The sequence below is a fragment of the Rhinatrema bivittatum genome, chromosome 4 (assembly GCF_901001135.1).
Source record: "Rhinatrema bivittatum chromosome 4, aRhiBiv1.1, whole genome shotgun sequence".
Classification (NCBI taxonomy): domain Eukaryota; kingdom Metazoa; phylum Chordata; class Amphibia; order Gymnophiona; family Rhinatrematidae; genus Rhinatrema; species Rhinatrema bivittatum.
The window spans coordinates 399,588,933-399,601,151 of NC_042618.1; the positions used below are offsets into that span (position 1 = coordinate 399,588,933).

Consider the following 12,219-nt stretch of genomic DNA (forward strand, 5'->3'; position numbering starts at 1 on the left):
AAGCAATATGGGCAATCAGCATGGCGCCCTGATATACCTTCCTACCCAAGGCATCCAACACTCTATGCTCCCTACCAGGAGGAGCAAAGGAATGGGTGCGAGAATGCTTGGCTTTTTGAGGGTGGACTGCACCACCGATTGATGTGGGAGGTGACGTTTCTCAAACCCCAAGGCTTGCTGCACTAGGTAGATGGCATCTGCCTTCCGATTCACCGAAGGAATGGACATTGGGTGTTCCCAGATCTTAAGGAGTAATTCCTTAAAGATGTCATGGACTGGAACAGCCACTACCTCCCTTGGGGCATCCATAAACTGGAGGACTTCAGCATTTTATGCCGAACGTCCTCCTCCACGAGTAGCTGAAATGGGATAGCCTCTGCCATAGCCCAGACAAAGCCCGCAAACGAGAGGTCTTCTGAGGGGGACCTGCGTTTCTCATCTGGAGGAGACTGATTAGACAGAAGGTCCACTGAGTTATCTCAGGACAAGTCAGAGGTATCATATCCCCATGGATCATATGAGATGTCCTCCCTCAATAAGGTCCACTGGGGGCTGCCGTGGAGGGACCCTGTTCACGCCTCTCGGTGACGGCACTGAGGGCATTAACGGCACCGGGGTCTCTGAAGGCCTGGGAACCAGTACGGAGTATGTCAGTCGCGGGATCAACGGTCCCAACAGTGCTGGTGGCTGTGTTGGCTCTTACTCCTCGGGGACCCCACAATGGGAATCGCTCCAGAGGGGGGGCACTGGTGGCCGCTGGAGAACTGATGGTCCTCTGGGCACCGGCTGCGTTGGTAGGACACCCAGCAGGATGTCCAGACACTTCAGCAAGGATGCCAACAAAGAAGGTGCTGGCTCCAGCACTGTATGGGGGCCAGTGCCAGGGGTGGCTCAATACCCTGCAGGGCTTGTAGCACCACCAACTGCACCCTACGATCCAGCTCCTCCTGAAAATCCATTGTGGTGAAGACAGATTGAGGAGGAGGAGGAGGAGGTGTCACCAGAGCTCACTTGGTGCTCCGAGGGTGCTCGGTGCCCAGCACAGTCACTGGTGGGGAGCACCTGGGTCTGATGGAGGGCAATGCCTCCTCCCCATGGGGTCACTTTGGTGGCAGCACGGTGATCACCGTGCCAAATCGAGCCCAGTACTGTGTACCACCGGTGACTGGTGTCGATGCTTGCAGGACTACCCTCGGTGCTCGGCATGGTCTTTCCCCAGTACCGAGGATGAAGAGGAGCCCGATGTCTTTGAGTGCAACGACACCGGCAATGGCCTATCCCCGACTCCTCTTTCCTGAGAGGATCCCGATGGAGGGATGGACACGGACGACGCGTCCAACGGTACCCCGCGGCCTAGAGGTGTCGACGCCCCCGATGCTGGAATCGATGGATCAGACATTTTGGCACCAAAAAGCTTCTCTATCTTGTCCAGATGGGTGCAACGACCTTTGAGGGTCATCTGATTGCAAAAATGACACCCCTGGATGTCATACGACGCCCCCAAGCAGAGGATACAGATCTCATGTGGATCAGTAATTGACATGGTCCGCGGGCACTGGGGGCATCAACGGAAATCGATGCCATGAAAAATAGCATGCGAGTGGTCGATGGCCGGAAGCCACCGGGGGAACAACACATCGGAGATCGACCGCAAACAAAGGAAAATATTTTACCTACTGCCACCGCTGACTGGGATACCGACCAGAAGATGAGAGACTGGCAAGGAAAGTCAAAAAAAGCGGGAAAGCAAATTAACTTTGAAAAGAGCAGAGCTCTACAAACTGCGAGGTAAATACTTTGCGAAAAAAGAGAGACTGAAAGAGGGACCCCTGCATGGATGCGTGGCATGCTCAGTGGGCCAGTCAAAGTTTCTAGAAACTCTGACAAATATTTTCCGTGCTGGGCTCCATCTGATATCACCCACACGTGAGGACTACCATCCTGCTTGTCCTAGGAGAAACGTTTTTAATCACAAATGATTGGGGGGGGGGGGGGGGGGGAAGTGGAGAGGGAGAGGGAGAAAGAGCGCCTCTATAGGGACCAATATGTCACTCTACTATTTATACCACTGTAAGAGGGGGCACTATTAATGTGGGGTGAGGTTTGGGCGGTGGGATTTGTTTGGGGGTATAGTTTTACATACACAGTCAGATGTACGATCAGCAAAGGTGCCACCAGTGAAGATTTTCTGTCATTTAGAGTGATGAAAGGTAAAAGAGGAGTTGATATGTACAATGTACTCTCTACCTAGCTTGATTACTTTGCTCTTCGTACCTGACTGTGTATGTAAAATTGCCCCCCAAACCTACTCCACCGCTCAAACCTTGCCCCGAGTAAATAGTGCCCCTGCTAGCGTTAAGGCCCTAAAGTGAAATGATAAATGACCCTGATTGTGTTAGCAATATAATGCCAAATGTCCACAAAATACCAGAGGATTAACAGCTTGGTCTGATGAGGATGATATACAAAAGGATTTGTTCGAATAACTTCTGCTTTACCTGGACAAACAAACATCGAGTTTTAAATGTTAGCCGGATAAAACAAAGCAGGGCAGGGAGCATGGAAAAACGTCATCTGGCTAGCACTGATATTCAGCACTGGACAACTAAGACAGGCAAAGTCTGGTTAGGCAAGTAACTCCCTAAAGTTACCCTTTAGCCAGGTATAATCAGCATAATTCTCGGCTAAGTTCCTCCGAACATCTGCCTAAACTTACCCAGCTGACTTTCCTGCTCTTTGGCTTGCTCAATATCAGTGTTTAAGTTCTGTTTCTATTCTTCCTAGAGTTCTGTTGCTCTCCTGTTTCTTTCGATAAGTTGTTCTATATAGTGTGTGTGTGTGTGTGGGGGGGGGGGGGGGTGTCCTACCCCTTGTTAACTTCTTTTCCAGAAGAGAGCTGATTGACAGTCCGCTGCCCAATACTCCCTGTGTGTCTTTCCTCATGTGGTTCTGCTTCACAGTCAGCTACCTGAGGGAGCATCTGCTCAAGGTGCACGACTGCTGACTACCAGCACGAGAAGCGGGGCTAATCTTTCTGAAAGAAGTGGATTCTATACCTTCATTCGCTGATTGGTTGTCATGTCAACTATTTAATTGCTTCATAATTTCTAGACTTTCCAAAATGCATCTTAATTATGTTTCCATTTCTGTGCAAATTATTTTCTGAAACACAATTACACAGCACTAGGAGCACATCCTGCGAGCCCTTCCTGCCAGCCAGAATCATGATGCCGGGGGCTTTGAAAACTGTTTGAGTTCCTCCCAGGGAGAGGGTAAAGACGGACATCGGCTTATGTGTAGAGGATGGAGGAACATTAGGGAAAGATGAAGGCAGAATCTAATGCTAATGCAGCACCTTTGCTTTTGCTATGATCTTTGCTATGTGTTTGGGAATGAGAGGGATGGAGAGGAAGGGAAAGTAGGATCACTAACCCCCTAGTGAATATACAAAATACTGTGGCTTTAGATATCTCATTGAGCAATGCTTGCTCTTAAAAGGTGGTGTGGGGAGGGAAGCAATTTGTCAACTACTGGCTTCAGTGCCAAGTCCGTAGGTACTTTTACCTGCAGATTTTGCACCAAATTTCAAAGGGAAAGTATGTGCATGCTTTCCCATTAAAAATTTTCATGGGCAGAAAGTGCCAGTGGATTTTTGCACCTGCTTTTTTGCACTTGCAGAATTTGTTTTAATAAAAAAATATTTTAAATAATCTACGTGTGTTCTTTTCTGATTCTGCCCAAAACATGCTCTCAGAAATGCCTCCCTTAAATGTGGCTAAAAGCATGGACGCTGCGAACACCGAGTGCACTTTTATCCAAAGTGAGGGAGGGCAATTTCCAGACAGCTGATTTATCTGGATAAATCCCTATTTACCTGTGTAAATGGCTTTGATGATTCTCCTCTAAATACTTGCTCCATACTAGCTTCCTCTTAAAACACGATGCCCCATACAAAAAAAAGCAGTCACTTATTTTTCCTACGACCCAACCTTTGTAATGTTCTACAACTAATACCTTGTTTATTAACTATGCACTGCAACTGAGAAAAGCTTTAATGCACGTCCATCTGTCCTTCAATGCATTTCTTGATATTCACATTTTGAACAAGCATGTACTGTATATTAGACTTAACTAAATAAAACGTCTTTGTTATAGCAGTGTGGCTTGAGAAAAAAAAAAAACCAGTCTGCAGTGTTCCAGCCTTAACCGCCTGCCACTGGGTGGTGTCAGAGAACTGTAAACAAAGTTCCTGGCCTGGGCTAACTGTCAGCACAGTATGTTCTTCACTTCAATGGAGGGAAATAAAAGCACAAGACTTGCCGTGCGCTTTAAGCATCCCTCTCCATTAAATCCACCCCCCCCCCAAACCACATAAAGATCAGCACGGTCTTTTAAAACGGAGCATTTTATTGGGATGCCTGGCCGTAGCATACAGACTATTCATTGTTAATTATACTAACTCATCAAAAACATATAAATATAATAATCAAAGGATTAAGGGCGGACCCCAGGACACACAGCAACACAATTTTAAACATCTTTGACGTGTTGTCCTCCTCCTGGGGCTTTTTCTTCTCTTTCCATTGTAGTGCTAGTCATAGACGTGAACCCTTCTGAGAAACTGATGCGAGATAACTGCTCAAAACTAACCCTTTAACTGGCTTTGGTGTTGAATTCTCCTTTTTGCTCATGGAGTACCCTACTTAGGTTTGTGGAGGCCCCCACCCTGTCCATTATAGATCTGGAGCAGCCAGACTTCCCTGCTGCCACACTGTTCAATAAGGGGGGAGGACTCGATCACGGCCATCAAAGCCAAGGCACAGCCAGACCTCTTTCCCCATGTCATTTACAGCCAACTGTCTGCTGACAGAGGAGGCAGGAAGCGGACCAGCAATATTCGCATGGAATCCTGCCCCCCATGTGCCCCCGTTACGAGTGCCCACATCTACTGTGCTGTGACAAAAACATTTCACTTACCCACATCTCCACTGCGGCCTGCAGAAAAGCCCTCAACCAGGAGGAAGGGCAGGTGGAAAGCCCAGTCTGCTATAAAATGGGCAAAGTTGGAGGCTGGCCTATATAAGCACCTGGGTCATCAGCTTACCTATGCTTCCCATTTGACTTTGGGAAAATTTCCCACCACCATTGGTTTAGTCCTGCCATCCTGGCTCCTCCTGGCCCTTCATCCACAAAGTGCAGATGTCAAGGGGAGCTGACAGGGAGAGGTGCCTGGCATGAAGACATGAAGGCTGAACACCAGGGGCTGAGGCCCAGCGAGATGCCAGTCTTGGCCCCTTAAATAGCAGGATAATCAACCACTAAGAACGTGAATTTTATTAATTTAATTAAAATATTTATTACTCGCCATATCTAAAATCCCCGGTGAGTTACAACAGGCCATTCATATAAACAAATAACAAAACAGACATCATAAAACAAAACCACATTAACATAAAACCTAATTGTCCAATTTTAACTAAGCAAGACAAACTGGCCCCATCAGCTCATATCATACCCTGATTATCTGGCGAATGTCATGCTGAGTGCAGACCAAGATCCATCGAGCCCAGTATCCTGTCTCTGACAGTGGCCAATCCCATCACAGGTAGCAAGGAGATCCCAAAAAGTAGAACTAATTCCTGTTACTCACTTCCAGGGATAGCAACAGATTTCCTTTTTTAATGGAAATTTGCTGTAAAAGATACTTTTTGTTTTAAGGAGGGAAAGCAAACAGTGACCATTTTCTGGCCAGTGGCTGACATATTTGAATATTAAAGAGCTTTTAAGAGGGGGGTGGCAGGATCAACAGGAAGAGAGATGCTAAATCCCACTGAAACAAGGAAACATTTATGTGGGAATGCAAAAGAACAATTATCAACAAAAACAGTACCAAAAAGAGAATCTACCTCCAAAAGCAGGAAAGCAGGCAAAGTCAGTTGTGCTGACCAATTGATTCTCAAAGCTACAATGTAGACCTCTATATTTACATGACCACAGGTTCCCATATATACTTTGAAGCTATCATAATGCTGCTATTGTGACACTCAATTTTTTATTCATGAAAACATCTGAACATACATAAAATAATTTATACTATACTAGTACATGACTTTATATTTTTAAATCTGGATCTTTCAGTAGTAACATGGTAAATGTTGGCAGATACAGTCCTCCTGAATTACCCAGTTTGCCCAGTCCTGACTTTGGTCATCACTGTTCCTTGTCCTTATCCAGCTTGCTGCACTAAAGGAGATCTCCCAGTTGTTCTTAGTACAAGCTTGACTTCCTATAGGAGGTTGCACTTTATCATCACTGCCATAAGCAGGGGTGTGTAATCAAGCTATTCCTAATCCCATGCTAGATCTGCCACCTCCCCCCAGTAATACTTGAAAGCACACCATTCTCTTTTGCTTTGACCTTACCTCTCTCATTCCCCTGCCCTCTGTCTATGGTAAGGGTTTCTCAGCCACTCTCTGCTGCCATCTAAATACATTTTTTTATGATATTCAATAAGCTGGTGAGTGGCACAGTTACCCAGATAGCTTTATTGGGGTAATTTTTGCCAAGCAGATTCTGTAGCAGACTTGATTCACTGAACATACCAGCTAAAGCTGCCCAGTTAACTTTAACTGGGTAACTTGCTGCTCGTCAGTATGAGCTGGAGAGTATCAAAAGGAAAAGGCTTAGAGGAGACAACAACGTTGACAAAGGAAACCATTTTAATACATTAAGGAAGTGCTTTATAAGAAATAGGCAAAGGAAGACCATTTTCAACTCTGCCTGAGAAATGTGTGAGGCCACTCCGTAAATGTGTCACAAACCAGTTCCAAAAGAGGCTTCAGTTTTAATTTAAAAGGTACTAATGGAACGATCTAGCCAAATTATAAACACGAGAAGAGGGCATCTTCTGTAACTGTCCACTTTTCAATAAAGAAACATTTTATTGAATGATTTCATAAAAGCTGGGACTCAAGTCCAGACGAAGGAACACAAAACAGGATGCTCCCTCTATAGCGGTTGCCTTTGCCGATATTGCAGAACAGTATTTATTTAAGTATTCTCATCTCAAGAGAAACATATTTTGAATTTTACTGGGATTCTCCTGTCAGAGAGGGCCTACTGCAGCTCACAGCTGATTGCCATAAAACCTGCATTCCATTTCCCAATGCCTTACTATACACACCTCAAAGCAGAATTACTGTGACACTGAGGGGGTTAATTTTATAACAACCTGCATAAATTTGTGGGCTGTTATACACCTAAGTTGCACCAATTTTCAAGGCAAACTTACATGCCTAAATTCGGTTTGAAAATGATCCCATGAAAACTATCCATACAAAGTTATACCTTCTACTTTGTGTGGGGAACATTTCTGGGAGAAGCATGTGTTAAATACAAATGCCGTCTAGACTCCATTTGCTCAAACCCCCCCCCAAATGCGTCTTCCTGCTGCACTTAAAATTTCTTGCATGCATAATTCTATGCACATATTGCAAAGGACAATTTTCAAAAGGGCCATTTCTGCAGATAAAGCACTGTTTTATCTGCCTATGTCCCTTCAAACATTACCCTCTATAAAGTCACAATGAACTGAAGCACTCCTGTATAATTTAGCAATTAGAAGGCATCTTGTACTGTGCAGCTGGATGTTGCTGTACAATAACTTTTAAAAATCCACCAAAAATGGTTTTAAAAGGTTTGGGGTGTGGCTGTTTGAAACAGGGTTTCTCAATCTTTTAAAACTCAGCGAACACCTACATTAACAAAAATGTTGTGTAGCACAACAAGTCTACCAAGCGAGCAGGATTCTTCCAGCTAGAAGAGAACTACAGAGGGAGCGAGAGGGTGTGGAGACACATACATGAACCTGTCACAATGGACCAGCTCCCTCTATATACAAATGCAGGAGAAGGGGAAGTCAGGGCAGCTGGCACATTTAATTAAAACTCTGCTGCCACATGTGGCTGCTAGAGCTCCTTTACTACTGCTGCTGCTCCCAAAACTTGGAGTAAGGAACAAACACAGCCTGTGCGAACTACACGAAGCAAGGCCCAGTTATTTGTGCCTTGCATGCTATCCATTAACTACCACAACCTCGGGGGCTCATGCTGCAGCTAGGAAGAGGAGGCATCCATGATTACACAGGTTCTCAGAAAGGAGGCATCGCTGGTGTTTCTTAAATTGTTGTGAGGGTTTGATGGAAGAACTCAGGTGCTGGCCTGGATTTGGTGACTTTTCTGTGAAAGACCTGATCAGGGTTGAAGGCACACAAGTTGGGAGACCCTGATCTGATAACTAGGAGATCCCTATTCTTGTGCAGGAACGAGTTCCTGAAAGTTTCTACTAAAATTAAGCCTCACAAACAAAATCTGAAAGATAATCTAGAAGTGGTCTGCAGAATTTAAGATCCAGAACATGAAAATTGTTTACAGTGCCCCACATAGATTAGAAATTAAAAAGAAAAAAAATCTGCCATCTTGGTTGATATTTTTTTTGGATAAGGCAAGTAAATGCCCATAATTACAGGATAAAATTACCATGTCTAAAGAAAGAACAATAAGTCTTTCCTTAGCCACCAATAAAACAGCTTGCAATTATCATAAGGACTTGCACAAACAATCCCACTAAATCAAAACAGATTTTTAACTGATTAAATCTTTTTTTCATCAAGCTTTGTGTAGAACACAAAGCTATGAGCAAAGATGACAAACTCCACTGCATAAATCTGTTAAATTTATAGAAACAAATGCGAACCTTCTCTCAGAAGAATGAATAAAATAGTTTTATTGCCCTAAATTGAAAAATACTGATATCGTAATGCACATCCTTATAATTATATTTAAATGACAACTTTTTTGAAATCAATACTAGAAAAGTATGTTAAAAGAAAGCTGTGCCTTCTGTATACTATGCAATATTTAAAATATGTATGTATATCATCATCCTGTTCTCAACAAAAACTGAAAGCAAGGATTTTAGCTAAAAAGTCAATTATCTGACTCAATAGATCAAACTGGTCATGGGGATAGACTAAGCCAGTCCTGATTTTTACCAAATTACATTCAGGGAAATGCAGTGCTATTTTTCTAATGAAATTCAATCAAGAAATCAGAACTACATATCCCCAAATGCAATGGAGTAAAACAAGGACTGGTTCAGCTTGTCCCCATGGACAGGAAAATATCCAACTAGTACCCATCAGCAATGATGTCCTAAATAAAATCACAGCTACACAGGAAGGAAATGCTGAGTGTCGAGGCAGGTCCCCCTGATGCACAAAGATAAGCGACTCTGAAACATGAATCATGTCGAGGTTATGAGCTTTGGAAGTACATCATTTTTAAGCTAAATTGGACATAAGAACATAAGAAATTGCCATGCTGGGTCAGACCAAGTGTCCATCAAGCCCAGCAAACCAGGCCACAAGAACCTGGAAAGTACCCAAACACCAAGAAGATCCCATGCTACTGATGCAATTAATAGCAGTGGCTATTCCCTAAGTAAACTTGATTAATAGCAAATGGACTTCTCCTCCAAGAACTTATCCAAACCTTTTTTGAACCCAGCTTCACTAACTGCACTAACCACATCCTTTGGCAACAAATTCCAGAGCTTAATTGTACGTTGAATGAAAAATAATTTTCTCCAATTAGTCTTAAATGTGCTACATGCTAACTTCATGGAATGTCCCCTAGTCCTTTTATCCGAAAGTGTAAATAACTGATTCACATCTACTCGTTCAAGACCTCTCATGATATTAAAGACCTCTATCATATCCCCCCTCAGCCGTCTCCTCTCCAAGCTGAACAGCCCTAACCTCTTCAGCCTTTCCTCATAAGGGAGTTGTTCCATCCCCTTTATCATTCTGGTTGCCCTTCTCTGTACCTTCTCCATTGCAACTATATCTTTTTTGAGATGCAGCGCCCTCTCGTCCCAACATTTTTAATTTAAAAGAAAATGATTGTAAGACCATAGACCTATGATTAAATTCGGGCCTTATGCAAGAGTGATATTTGTAATCAAAGCTGACAGGCTAGGTGTAGGGCAGGCGGAACTACTAGGCAAACTAGGCGGGGGCCTAGGGCACCAGGGTCCTAGGGACAGCAGCTGTAGTGTACAGAAAGAGCCAGCTGCATAGTGCTGGTCTCACGGCGGTGCAATAAATTAATCGGGGGTTCGGCCACTCGGGATGACTGACTGGCATGCTGTGCAGTGCAGCCCATGCCAGAGAAGAGACAGCCACTGCCGCGGAGGTGGTAGTGGCAGCTCAGTTGCTGGCAGGATATTTTATGACAGTGACGAGCGACCGATCCATCCTTCCTCACCCACCCTGGGGGGGGGATACAACAGGGGGGGGCGTGGGTGCAAGGCAGAAGGTCCGCCTAGGGTGCCTAATACCCTTGCACTGGCCTTGGCTAGGTGCACGGTCCGCTGAAAGGTCCTTTCTTTTCTATAGGAAGATGTGTAACATATATAGCATTTCTAGGGAGGGGGAATAGCCTAGTGGTTAGAGCAGTGGGCTATGAACCAGGAGACAAGGGTTCGAGTCCCGCTGTCGCTCCTTGTGACCTTGGGCAAGTCACTTTACCCTTCATTGCCTCAGCTACAAACTTAGATTGTTATCCCTCTGGGGATAGGGAAATACCTACACAGTACCTGCATGTAAACCAATGTGATAGCTCAGATCGAATGTCGGCATATAAAAAAAAAAATATATCAATATATAGTTTGGCCCTTTGAGAGGTGGTTTTCTTAGAAACCTATCATGTGAAGCTATCTGTGACTGTGTTCTAACATGGCAGCTGCTAGGAGTTTGCACAGGAACAGCTTAATGAATTCCAAAAATATGCAGTTTGAACTCTTTAAATATTACACAGAACAGAGATTACAAGCTCATGTTCCATTTGGATTGAACAATTCCACTCATCTTACTGGTCAAACCAGTGCTAATTTGCAGCCAGGTCACCAACCTGGAACCTTTTTAAACTTGCTTCCTTTTCCACATTGCAGCTGGAGTGGAAGATGGAGGCTACTGCTGTCCCTAACCAGGTAACTATTTTTTTTTTCAGTTATCAGTGGGTTAAAGCAGTTCATATGGTTCGCCTCAATGTTGCACTGGTGACCGATGCAAAGTTGGTCATTCCTTTAGGATTCTACCATTAGGTTCAATTATGTTGTGCACCCCTATATGAAAAAGTTAAAAATCCAACACAGCACCTCACAATAGGAAGGCCTCACTGTGGGGATGGCAAGAAGTTTAGAAGGTCAATGGAAGGTTTCTTTGTAGGGGGGACGTCTCAAGGAGTACTGGACAACAGTGCCAGAGTATTTGAGGGTAGGGCAGTCTTAAGGGGGAGGAAGCATGCAAACACTAGGAATATCCCCTGTATTTTTCAATATTCATAAAACTGCAATATGCAAGAGAATATTTAGTACATCATACCATACTACAAAAAAATAAGATGCATAGAATAAGAATTTTTTGCCATATGACAACTGAAGATCTGCTGCATATTTACAATCGCATTTAGGGCACAGAAACATGGTTTGGCGAGAAAGTGCCCTTCTAACTCGTTAAGTCTGCTATAGTTATATCAATAGGTGATGATTCAACTTGTAAATTCCTGAATTACTGAACTCTTTAATATTCTTACAGGCACACTGTGCATGCTCTTTCATCTATCAAAAAGAAGCCTTATGCCTGGAGAAATTTATTACAATGCTTAAGAAAACCATCTTGTCTTTAATGTTTATTTTTCTGAATCTTTTCAATAGCAATGTGAAGGTAAACATGTTCTTTCAAAAACATTTCTTTTGCTGTCTGAATACTGATATGCTAAATATTTAAACAAATTAGGAAACCTTCTAAGCTCTTGCTTTTTAACTGCAAGAAAAGTTAAATTATTTGTAATTTAAAAATTAAATTGCAAATAATTAATTAAATAATTTTGAAATTAAATTGCTATTATAGCGGCAGTCAGACGACACCTTCTCAGCTCATTAAGAAAGAATGCTCTCCCAAATTTGGTAACAAACACACTGTAAGTTAGGGTTGGGAACGAATAAGGTCTCATGGTCATCATGCTTAGCTTTTTTCTAGAAGCAGCTCACTGCAGATTCTGCTACTCATATATCCATATGATATTAAGAACGTATGTACAGAAACATTGCCAGGAACAAATTCAGTATATATATTGTCAGTCCTGAAAAAACATCTCA

At 43.5% G+C, this 12,219-nt stretch overlaps 1 protein-coding gene across 1 annotated transcript in view; it reads right to left on the bottom strand.

Annotated features, from left to right (window-relative positions):
* Window positions 1-12,219, bottom strand: part of SUCLG2 (succinate-CoA ligase GDP-forming beta subunit) — a 425,371-nt gene that overhangs the window by 17,981 nt on the left and 395,171 nt on the right. The gene's annotated exons all lie outside the window — the stretch shown is intronic.